Source organism: Patagioenas fasciata, chromosome 1, assembly GCF_037038585.1.
Source record: "Patagioenas fasciata isolate bPatFas1 chromosome 1, bPatFas1.hap1, whole genome shotgun sequence".
In the NCBI taxonomy this organism is placed as follows: Eukaryota; Metazoa; Chordata; class Aves; order Columbiformes; family Columbidae; genus Patagioenas; species Patagioenas fasciata.
In genome coordinates this window covers 149,791,403-149,803,449 of record NC_092520.1, presented here as the reverse complement: position 1 = coordinate 149,803,449, position 12,047 = coordinate 149,791,403, and the positions used below count along the sequence as shown (strand labels likewise).

The window sequence follows — 12,047 nt, the reverse complement described above, 5'->3', positions numbered from 1 at the left end:
ATCAGGATCTCAAAGTCCTTTCCTGCAAAGCTGCCTGTACCAGGGTATGGGGTTATTCTTCTGCTCCCTGAAACTGTCTCCCATGGGATTTTTTGAAGCAGGTCCCTGAGCAAAGCAAAGTCTGCTCTCCTGAAGTCCAGGGCTGCTATTTGCCTTGTTTCAAGTTAATGCCAGTCTGTTCAGCACATGAGGCAAAAATCATTTTTGAAAGCAGTTTTAAACCAGCCAGTCATCTAAATACATTGATAACTCTGAACCCCAAAAGTTTACAACTTCACTGCTTTTGAAAATCTGCCTGTAAGTGCCTTGAAAGCAGAAGTCCCAAGGGAAAGTGCTGGGATTTGAGCCAAGCCACACATGTGCCTTTTAGAGCCCAACCTAAAATAGCAATACAGTTAACTACTTCAGAGTTCACAAAATCACTGTGAGCCTTCCTCCATCTTTCTGCGCTCTCCATCTCCCCATTAGAAACCCACCTTCTCCACAGAGAGTTTCAAGACTGTGATCAAAAATTGTGATCCTGAAAAATGAGGGACAAAAGAGAAGGGATTGAATGCTAGAAGGAATAATGAGAAGTCTTGTAAGCTAAGTTTATTATTCATGTCCCTACTATATTAATGAGATACCAATTTTTTTCATTCAAATAAAGCAACCACAGAATAATATTCAGGCTGTCAAATCAGCATTTCACAGGATTTAGAAAAGTTGGAGCAGAACGTAAATCCTGTTTGCTACTGGATGTTAAGGGTTTGTCTATTCTATTTTGGAATACACATAACTGCTACTGCTTGACACGCTCTTCTACTTGAAGAATTGATGCCAAAACGAGGCAATGGGATTGTCAGCAGCCCACTGTCTTGGAGCTTATCCATCAGAAAAAGTCCTGCTGTTACGTAAGATGTCAACAGGTAAACAAACAAAACTGCTCACTTCTGCCAGGTTCATTTATTTGCTGTTCTGCCCTGGATCTCGGTGACAGTTAAATCAGGAGGAAGGCTTGGGGTAGTGCACGAAACAGAGACAGAATCATTTTATTTTAGCTGACACCAAGAACGACATTCGCACAACACACATCACACACTTGATTTCTACCTGCTTTTAAGGATCTGGGCTGCTTGACTCAGTCTTATCATGGCTTTTTTTTTTTTTCCCCACTACTGACCAAAATACTAGGTGTTTTTTCAGCACTGGTTCTGACGTCTCAACACTGCGAGGACGAGGCTTTCACCCTATCTGAAAAGCAGCTGTGTTGATGTTTGAAAGTTCAGTAATCCTAATGGCAGCACCCATGAAGTGACAGGATAAACATCGTGTAAAGTAAATATGGAATAAGTACAAGCCATTACTGCAACAGTGTCAATGGGGACGAGTTAGCACATGAATGTGACTGCGTTCACACAGCTTGTGAGATTTGGGCACGTCCTGGATGCCAGCGTGCTCTCCTTGACTGTTTTTCAGTCACCATTTGATGGTGAGAATAACACAAATCTGTTTGCTTCCCTGAAGTATCGAGGGGCTTGATTATCTCGCTTTCTAAAACACCAAAAATGACAAGGATAGAGAGTCTGATTCACAGGGTCTGTGCACTCAGGCTCACACAGACTTGTTATAGAAGTGCTGCTAGTCCTATCGGAAAAATCAGGCCCCTGGACACTCTGAACCTCATTAGAAATAAGAAAAAATGCTTTCTAGTGAACAAAAAAAAAAAACTCATATAGGAATCTCTGCATCTCTCCAGCTCTGAAGTTGGCAAAGTGAGCCTCAGTGGATTTAACTTCAAATGCTTATAACTTTGCATAATTGGGAAATGTCAGAGTAACATTTTTTATGCATCTTTGCATATGATCAAAAGCATGATTGTCACAAAACCAGCTGAGGCACACAGCATGTCCCAGACCCTTGGTGAAATCTGGTTGCTAAAGCATCCAGCTGCTTTAAGTGAGCCTTACAGAGGGTTGTCCTTTTTAAACATCTCTAACTGTTATATGTTGGGCCATCTCATATGAAAGAAGAGTTTCATTAGCAACTTTATCCCTGGTACAGACCGTTACAGAAAACTAAAAAAAAAATACATATTTTTCATTAAACTCTACAGAAATTTTTAGGATGTTTCTAAATTTAGAGTCCCATATCTACCCCTAGAAACTCCTGCAGGTCTTCTTCATAAAACCTAAGTCCACTTATGCTACCAATGTGGTAGGGTCTCTGTACAGATACGCTCAAATGATAAGAAAGACACCACAGGCATAACACTATCTTAAAATTATTAGAAAACAGGAAACATCATACAACAAAACAAAACAAAACAAATATTTTTCTACCAACTCTGCAATAACAAGATGACTGTCCAGTTTCTCCCACCCCTTCTCAGATGGTCTCCCCATGCTTTTTATTTAATTTGTTTTCCCCTGTCATGCCCTTGCGCTCTTAGACTCTTTCAGCCTCTGACAGTTTTTGGGGACCACCCAGACCTTGCCAGCTCCAGTGACCCTCCCAAGACCTCTCCTTCCAGTCCTCTTGCGTTCCCTAGTGAACTCTGCCTTCTCTTTCATCAGCTGCCTCGAAGTCCTGCCCCGGTCCTACAGTGCTGGAAAGAAATGCAACCTGATAGCTCTAATAAATGATAGCTAGTTCCTCCTTTCCCTTTCATCTCCTCTTCTCCGGTTGTAAGTGATCTGCCTGCTGCCAAGGCAATGGGCAAGCAACCTCCCAGGGCAGGCGGTGGGGCTGCTATGTCAGGCCCTGAGCCTTACTCCAGGCCAGGTCACCACCTGAGCAGGTTGGCAAGCAAGATCTCCCCAGCTGCCCAAGCCTCCTGCTGGCACCACCAGTGGAGAAGACCTGATGGGACCTTGGATTAGGGGACGACAAGGGCTCTCACCCGATGGAGCGCCCACATCTCCCCAGTCCCTGCCCTGCACACCCGGGGAGGACACATCCACCAAGAGGGCTTCCCCAGCAGCCTCTCATGCTATCAGAGCTCAAGGCACCACATTCGGTCTGTAGGCCGTGGACAGCCCATGGCTCCCTGACAGCCCAGGAGAAATCAGCCACCACTCCCTGGTTCTTCCCTGCTGGGTGCCCAAGGCTCTTTGCCTGAAAATCCATCAGATTTTGTGACTCATCCCTCATCCCATGGTAAGGCTAAGAAAACAGGTACTGACTAGATAGAGAAAAGAATAATTAGCTGTCATACAAGAAGAATTTGCAATCTATCCTTCCTTCACAGGACTTCCCCATCCCTGACGTGAAAAAAGCACCAATTGAACCATTCCAGCAGACTCCTCATGCCCCAGCAAGGGCTGGGTGTGACAGACACTGAAGGGCTCCACTGAGTCCAGACCTGCTACAGGGACCAGGTGAGCCCTCAGTGCCAACGTCCTTATGGAATAGGGTCACACTTCTTACAGCAAAGGAAGTCCTTCCCCCTTCCAGGTGTGACAAGACATAGCACTGAACTCAAATGGATTGGTGGGAGAAGGATTTGGGGAGACACAGGTACTTGTGAACCTGAGACAGAGGGCTAAACCCTTAGCGTAATCCAACTGTTTCAACACCACGAGCAAGGCAGGAACCACCGTGGAACACACTTGCTCAGCAACTCAATGTGCAGGCTTTAATCAGGCCCCATGAGACATCAAAATGCAATTACAGTCAAAGAAGCAATATAGGACAGTATCCTGTACTTTCTCTCTTTTAGTAGCTTGCTCCAGTTTGTTCACTTTTTAAATCAAAAGGATGTATTCTAACTGATGGTGTTGCAAACCACAAGCTGAAAAAACAAACCAGGTTATTTTTTGCTCTTTAAAAAAAAAAACACCACCCACCAGGGATCTTGCCCAATGGTCAAAACTGCCCAGCTGCTCATTTGTGTGCACAGCTGAATACAATTTCCACAGAGCTGCACAGCTATAGGAATGGAAGGAGCAGGAAAAAATAAAACAAGTTGCCACAACCAGCAACATTAAAAAGATTATTTTTACCACTCATTTTCCTGGTAATTAAGGTAGCTTTCTCCCAGTTTTCTGGGCATTTGAACCACCCTGGAAGAATCAACCCCAACATATTTTAAACCCATGTTTTTGTTTACTCAGAGAGGGCCAATTTTTCATTCACTTCTTACAAGCACTCGCAACACGCCTGGATTATCAAAGAGCTAAGTCTTAGTCAAATCAGGAGAGGAAAAAAAAAAGCAATGCTCATGTAATTAACTGTTGCTAAACAACATCAAATACATGTGAGGAGATTTTGATCTGCTCCTGGAAGTTCCATGAGCAAACACATACAGTGAAATGAATATGGTAAGTTATTTATTGCAATTTCTTCACTCAACTCTAAGAGCTTCTGCCAGAAATACAGTTCCTGTGCATGGAGCAGAAACCACAGAGGCCCGCCTAGGGCTACTCAGCACACAGATATGGTCCAAACTTATTGAATGCTGCTGGTTTCAATTAGGGACCAGAGCTGGTGCTTCAACTCAGTCTTACAAAAAACCAAAAAAAGGTACAGCATATGCACTGTACCACCCTGTGCAGGAAATAAAAGCCTTACATAGGAATTCAGCAATGAGCAGATTAGACCATTGGTTCATCCCATCAGATAGTCTACCTTTGACCAGTGGCCAACTTCTGATGTTTAAAAGGCAGAAGAAAACAACCTTCAAAAGTACTTTTAGCCATATCACTTCACAAAGGAGAAGAAAAAAAATGTCCTTGTGACCTATGCAAACAGGCAGCTTATGCCCTGCAGCACAAATAGTGATTACTCGTCTCTTACCATACCACACATAGTTGCAAGTGTTATTATTAGTCATAAAATTATCCAGCCCTTGAAAAAAAATATCCAGCCACACTACTTGCATCATTGGTTTCTGCAGCACTGAATTAACTAGGCTGAAATTACCCTGCACATACATGATACCTATTTTACAAATAATGCTTTTTAATTTAATGGTGTCACTCCCTTATACTATGAGGCAGAAGGAAACCAAGAGACTTAATCATTTCTAGAGCCACTTTGAATTCTGCTGTAGGATCAGCTTTAACCCTTCTTTTTTCATGGCAAAAATCCCCCCCCAGAAATATATGTATAGATTCATACCTTACACAAGTAAATCCTGCCACAAGTAAATCTCCTCTGCCTCAGCCACCTTTGCGGCTCCTTCCCTTGGTTCTTCTCAGATCTCACGTCATCCCTGAGCACTGAAGTACACTGAGCTTCTGCTCCAGACGAAAGTGTCCGGGTTCAAAGGAACGTTGGAGCTCAGTTGTGCCTGTTTATGTTCTCTTCCATTTTTAAAACAGAGCTGCTCTGGACCACGTTGGCTTCAACCCAACGGGAGCCCTTCTACTGGCTTCTGTGGGCTCAGATCCAGCCCTTGGTCCTTGCTCACGTTTTGATTAGCTGCAGCAAGCAAGGCAGACAGCTTTGTTGCTTAGCCAATTTTTACTATGCAGCCCAGCGAGTAACTCCTGGGTTGCTCACCCTCCTGAGCAGCCCCCTGCATGACGGCTTTTGAAAGTAGCTCACTTGGATTCTTCAGTTTCAGGTACATAGTGTTTGGTTTCACTGTGCGCTTTCCAGACAACTCTGGTAACTCAGAGGGATCCAGCTATGTAGATGAAGGATGTATTGGTTTGACCATATCAGATCTCATACTAGCCTGAATTTAATTAGCTCCTTACGGCCTGGTTTTGATCTCAGAAACACTGTGGTAAATCTGGAGTAACTCCTCTGAGGAGCAGAGTTTTGAGAACAGCGTTTGGCCCCTCAAGTAAAGTTCTGACCTTCTTTATGCTCCTGTGAGGGCTGATCAGTAAGTGGCCATGAGAGCAGCTCCAGGCAAAACCAGACTTCCAGGGCCCAGCTTTCAAACCCAGGTTTGAAATCCCAAAACCAGCAAGTTTGTCCATGTCAAGTGGGGCACTCCTTGCAGTCAGGACCTTGCCGCAGCATCATACGCTCCCCTCCCATAGGAACTCCTAGGGGAAATCCAGGCATTTCAGCCTGGCTTGACAACAGTGCAAAGGACAGGGGGATAAAGGGTATCCTGCTGTGGAGTAACTGAAGTTAGGTGCAGCCAAGGGATGTCACTCCTCATAGGTTCAATTCATTGCTAGCATGTACGTGAGGACCTCAGCAGAGGTGCAGCTGCTTTAAATCAGAGCTGTGCTTGCCTCACAGCACCCATGAGCAGCTCATGTACTGCCAAATGGTGCTGCAATGTAGACATCTCCCTGCCACTCCAGTGCTGTCTTCATACAGACACCCAAAAAGAGTGTGCTGCTTGACCATTACCAACATCCTTGTGCACCACAAATAGCCTGGCTGAGCTCTGGGCCTGCTGAAGATCTGGAAACTACATTAGGTTCTTGGAAGCAACTGATGGCATTTGGCTGCTCATACAGGAAATACACTTGCACAAACATGCTTGCAGACGGTTCCTCACCAGGTCCCCGTCCCAAAAGGGGTGCCAGGGGTTAGTTCATCCACCTCAGGGACAGCGCTGACCTCCTGCCTCTATCCCCAGTCCTAGCCTTTTCCATTACCTACTAATCTTGACTGCTCTGCTGTTGTTTCCTTGGATGTTTATCTGTAATCCTAATCCTCACGCTCTAGTTATTTCCAGATCTCTGGTCCTCCTGTGTCTTGCTCCTTTTGCAGCTCTTCCAGGAGACACAGTTCCAGCATGGCAGCCTTCTCCTCAGTGACTTCCCTCTCAATGCTGTGAGCAATTTCACTTAAGACTTGTATCACCTATAGCTATTTCCCCCAAACCATGAAACCCAGAACCCGAGGGAATGTCAGGAAGATGTGCCGGGGGAGGTTCAGGTTGCACATTAGGAAAAGGTTCTTCAACCAGGGAGGCAGTCATGGCCCCAAGCCTGACAGTGTTCAGGAAGAGACTCAGACACATGGTGTGAACTGTGGGGTTGCCATATGCAGGGACAGGAATTGAACTTGATGATCTTTTTGGGTCCTTTCCAGCTCAGGACATTCTATGATCCTATGCAACTCCAGATTGAAACATCTGAATACAGGTCTCATTCAAATTAACCAGCACTGAAATGCTCTTACTAGTCCTGCATAGTGTACAGGCACAATTTAGCAGGTCTCATGGTCTGTGCTAGCAGCAGCCAAGTGTACCCCAGGGGAAGGAAAGAGCTCCATTCTGCTTTATCAGCCACCCTCCCTTCACACAAGGCTCTGAAGAATCAGCTGCAGTAAGCTGCATCTTGCTCCACATGAGGTCAATAGATTTTTGCCATTGATCTCCAGGAGAAAAGCGTTTGGCTCACGTCTTTTTGCTGAAGAATAAGCATAGGTGCCTGGAAATTCATAAATATTATGGTTTGTGCTGGCACCCTGTCCGGTTGTACCCCTTTCTCACATCAGTCCTTCTTGATTACCCAGTTTCTTCCTCCACCATTGCCAGATCACCAAGCAAAGCACTCATTGTTACCGAGTCCCTGCAGACCTTTGCCCAGCTGCATTGTGGCACATGCAATTAGTTGCTCAGGTGAGCTATATGGCAATGTACCTCTGAGATCCTGCTGCCCATAGCTGCTCAAAGAGGTTTCTAGGAGCTGCTCCCACAACAAAGAAGCCCAGATGACCTGATAGAGCCAGCACTTGCCCTCAGACTGAAGAGATGGATAAAAGCAACCACATACATATGGCCAGGACTAAATGTCCTAAATTGTGGCACTGCCTATGTGATTGTTGTGTGTGACAGGAGCAGCTCAAGTCCATGCGCAGCTGGCCTGGGAGCCAGCTCCATCCAAGACGAGTGGCAACAGTGGCAAACCAAACTGGGGACTGGATAAGAGCAGGTGACAGTGGCCTTGTGGAAACAAAGTTTACTATTCACTGCAGTTCTCTCTGCATCATCAGGAGACCTAGGTAAGTCCCCAGAGACCAGCAGCAACCCACTCAGAGCCAGGGGGGTGTCTGGGGTCTGGATTTATCCTCCTTATTTCCCTATATCCACCCAACCTCAGCCAGCACCACCCCTTTCACAACCAGTTCCCTTGGCCATGACCTCTCAGCAGCACATCTGGTCAAAGGCAGAGGGGTTTTGACATCGTGCATTTTGACAGATTCACAAGCACCCTTGCTTCTTTTTGTCCTCAATTCCTAAAGTTAAATTTCTGAGGCAAGGCAGAAAAGGTCCATGAGCTGGAGCTAGGAGAAGGCAGAAAGGCTCCCTGTGACACCATGCTCTTGGGAGCCAGCACAGCCTTCCCTGGCAAGCAGAGAGGCACCACACAGTAATTGGTGCCAATTCCCCACACAGAGCTTCTCATCATAGCCTTCCTGCAGGAGAGCCACCAAGCCAGGCACTGATGGGCTGTGCTAGGATGGGAAACCTGGCAAATGCCACCGAGCATGTAGGTTGTCACAGAGACCCCTTTTACAAGCTGCTTTCAGATGCTGACAAGGCATATCTGGCCCTCTCACGTGCATCAGTGAGGCAGAAGGACACAATTCAATTATGAAGTTCGATGTAGAAGAACAGGGAAAATTTGTTACAGGGTTGAAATTTCAAGATCTGTACAGGCTGCCTTGGTGCTGCTTGTGTGCTGCTGTGTTAACCTCTAAGAAGGTCCTGCAGTGATAGGATAACTAGTAATAACATCTGTTATCTCGGCTAACGGGAGCATAAACAAGACTCTCAGAAATTAAGAATGATTTCTCAGAATTTTAAGCCTTTTTTTTTTTCCCCAGAAAAAAATATTCTTTTCATCTTCGTTACAAGTGACAACTCTTTGCTCTAGGATCTCTGCCTGATGAGATGTAATAGATTCTTTGCGTTTTCTTTATGAAGGTGCCCAACACCTTCAGGTACTTGCATACCTGCCAGTATTTGAACACTAAAGAAACATCCGGGGAGAGAAACAGAAAGATCTTGCAGCTCTGATTAAACAAAATGAAATTAAGAAAGCCTTTGTAAAACAACTGAAGAATGAAAAGGATGCTGAAAAAGAACATGGGTACACTCCCATGGGTACGAGCTCTAAATATACACGTCTCCAGGTACTTTTCTGGTCTGCAGAGGCACATATGTGGGGCAGAAAGACCCAAGGTGGGAAGACCAAGGAATGCTGCAGGCCAAGGAGTGTAAAAGCCATGAGTGAGTGGCACCGAGTAGCTGAGGGGGCCACAAAGGAAAAAAAAAAAAAAAAAAAAGCAAATGACAGTATATTGCAAATACCTTGCTTGCATTGTGCTGTGCTCTCCTAGGGGCACAGAGCTCGCTCTCTCTTCTAGCTCTGCTACTTTAGCCAAGTTAGTTCACTGCGGCCGAAACACGTCATGGTGCAAACAAGCACATGCCTTGGTAGCCACGTGTAGATGAGGTTCTTAGGAACGTGGTTTAGAGGTGGGCTTGGCAGCACTAGGTTAATGCTTGGACTCGTTGATCTTAAAGGTCTTAGCCAACCAAAACAATTCCATTATTCTGTGACTAGAGAGAGGCACCTGTGAAGAGAAGGAGGTGTGCGACAGCAGAGGGGACCGCTGGTCTGTGTTCAGATGCGCCGGCAGAGCAGTGCTGGAGGGGGCTGCGATTCCCCTCAACAGCACATGGACCAAGTCGGTGAGGAGTCAGCATGGGATACTGTCAGAATTTGAAATGGAAATGCACGGTTGCAACCCTAGAAAGGAAACTTGAAAGGGCCATGGCCATCTCATGTCTTATTTATCCCAGGATCTGACCTACCACATTAGTGAACATTACTCTCCACCTTAAAGGACAGCAGAAGGAAAAAACATGGTAATATATAGCAAGTCGTGGAGTCCCAGGAGCTTGGCAGGAGAGAGCAATGCTTTCAAATTCATGAAAACATGCAGGGTAACACTATGAAAGAACACTAAGTAGGCGAGGTGAGGAACATGCAGGTACTCGCATGCTGGGGTGGACAGGTATGTATGAAGACGAGTGAATACATGGGGAGCACATCTACACGCCCAGAGACGAGCGTGAAGCTGTGAGATGAGGTGGGTGGAGAGCCTCAGAGATGAAGGGATGGAGCCTTTCGTCGGGAGAAGAGATGTTTTGCGGGGAGCGGCAGAGTGATGCGGGGATCTGGGTGTGCCTCCATGTGCGGGTGAGGAAGCCAAGGGGTGAGGAAAACTAGTGCCACAGCATATAGGAGTATGTGCTGCAGGCATTGATGTACACACTGGGGTCATCCAGGTGCAGCTGGCTTCCCGGGCAGGGAGCAGGACAGAAATGGTAGCACACATCTGTGATGTGCCTACATATGGACAATGATTCCTTAGGGCACTTTTACGTGGGAGATGGCGGCATCTGTTATATTAGACAAATACTATTTACTGAAGTCTTTTGCCTCTGGCACTTTCACTGCATGAGTATTCTACAAAGAGAGGATACTGGGCTATCACCACGCATGAGGGAAGACAACAAGAGAGACGCTGTGTCAACAAGGGACCAACACTGGAGAGGAAGCTCATTTAACAGTGCCTGAAAGCACTTGCTCCTCTGGTTGACATCAAGTGCAGAACGCAGCCTGTGTCACTCAGTGTTTTAACACCGCATCCAAGCCTGTGATCTCAAGAATCCCAACCTGGGTCTTAACACTAACCCTCATGTTAAATCATTACAGTAGAGTGTAATTAAGTATCCCACACCCTGGTTCTTTACAAAGGAAACCACTGCAGCCTGCAAGGTTTTTATGTAGAATAATCAAGCTGGCATAGAAGACCTGCTGCCAGTCTATAAAACACTACATTGAGCTTTGTCAGCAGGTTGTTTAAGAGCAGCAGCATGCTGCATAGCTGCTGAAACCCTCATCTCCACCTCACACCACAGTTCCCTCGAGCTTGGAGGGAGGAAAGAAGAGCTGCAACCAGGTATTCATTACAGACCAGCTCCATGAAGGCGACCTTGGGTCAACGAAGTGCATGTAAAATTGCCCTAGCACTAGTCCAGCTGTCTGACATGCAAAGGAACTCAGCATCAAATTCCTCGGCCACCTGAAACAACACAAAGTGCAGGTGCTGCAATTCTTCTGCTGGGAAATAATCATTCTTACTCCAGAGCAAACAGGTTTGGTTAGATGTGCTCAACAAACACGAAGAGCAAAGGTGCCTTCAGAGCACAGGACACTTAAAAGGCACTATTGTGAGACTATCTTAGCACACGATGCAAAAATAGGTTAGTCATTTGTTTTCTTGGGAGGTTCAATTGCCAGCTTCTGAACTCTGAGTTGATTTGGTAGTACTTGGAGCACACACAGACCCTCTATACGTGGAAAATGCTGCATGTGAAAATGCCTTTAGAACGTGAGATACACACACCTGCAGAGAGTAAAGTTACAGCCATTTCTTTACAAAGCTACAGATCCAGACAGTACTATCACACATATTTCAAATAATAATTTTTAAAATTGGGATTATTTAGAGAAGAAGGCAAAGATATGCACACAGGGATTTGTACGTTTCATTTAAGCCATATAGTGAGATCACAAATCTCAAGTGACCACAACAGACATCACTGGTAAAATCCAAAAGCATGGAAGAAAACCCCTAACCTACATGCCTGTAACTGTACAGACATATCTACTACAATGATGAGAAAAAGCACCAATGCCACCTGACTCATCCTTGGAGCAGAGCAGCTCTGCTGGAACTGCCAAGGTGGTCAGGCCTGGACAAGGGCTGTCCTGAGCATCTGCTGCCAGCACAAGAGGTGGCTCAAATCCGTTCATATCACCACCACCACTTTCTTTTTTTTTTCTTTTTTCTTTTACTTGAACATGCCTGCTCTGGGAGACCCCCCAAGCCCTGCCCAGTTCAAGGAGTAGCCCAGTATCATTCACCCAAGCTGTTGTCCCTCCGGGGGCCTCTGCCCTCAGCCAAGCAACGTAGGAAGTCCCATCCTCCTGAGAAAAACTTTCCAGTAACTTAAGCCTTAATCTGTCTTTGTACCATATTACTTAGCAACAGAGAAATACACCTAGATCTAACACCATGGGATATGGGTCACAGCTGCAGAAGGCATATATCGTACATTTTTGCCTTTG

The 12,047-nt window shown here is 45.8% G+C and overlaps 1 protein-coding gene across 3 annotated transcripts in view; it reads right to left on the bottom strand.

The window, feature by feature from the left end:
• Positions 1-12,047, bottom strand: part of B4GALNT3 (beta-1,4-N-acetyl-galactosaminyltransferase 3) — a 70,716-nt gene that overhangs the window by 42,833 nt on the left and 15,836 nt on the right. The window contains exon 1 of one of the 3 annotated variants that reach the window (XM_065853046.2): positions 5,101-5,290. The exons of the other annotated variants lie outside the window; for them this stretch is intronic. The gene's annotated coding sequence lies outside the window, so the exon portion shown is untranslated. Of the gene's footprint in view, positions 1-5,100; positions 5,291-12,047 lie in introns of those variants that run through there. 3 annotated transcript variants of the gene reach the window in all.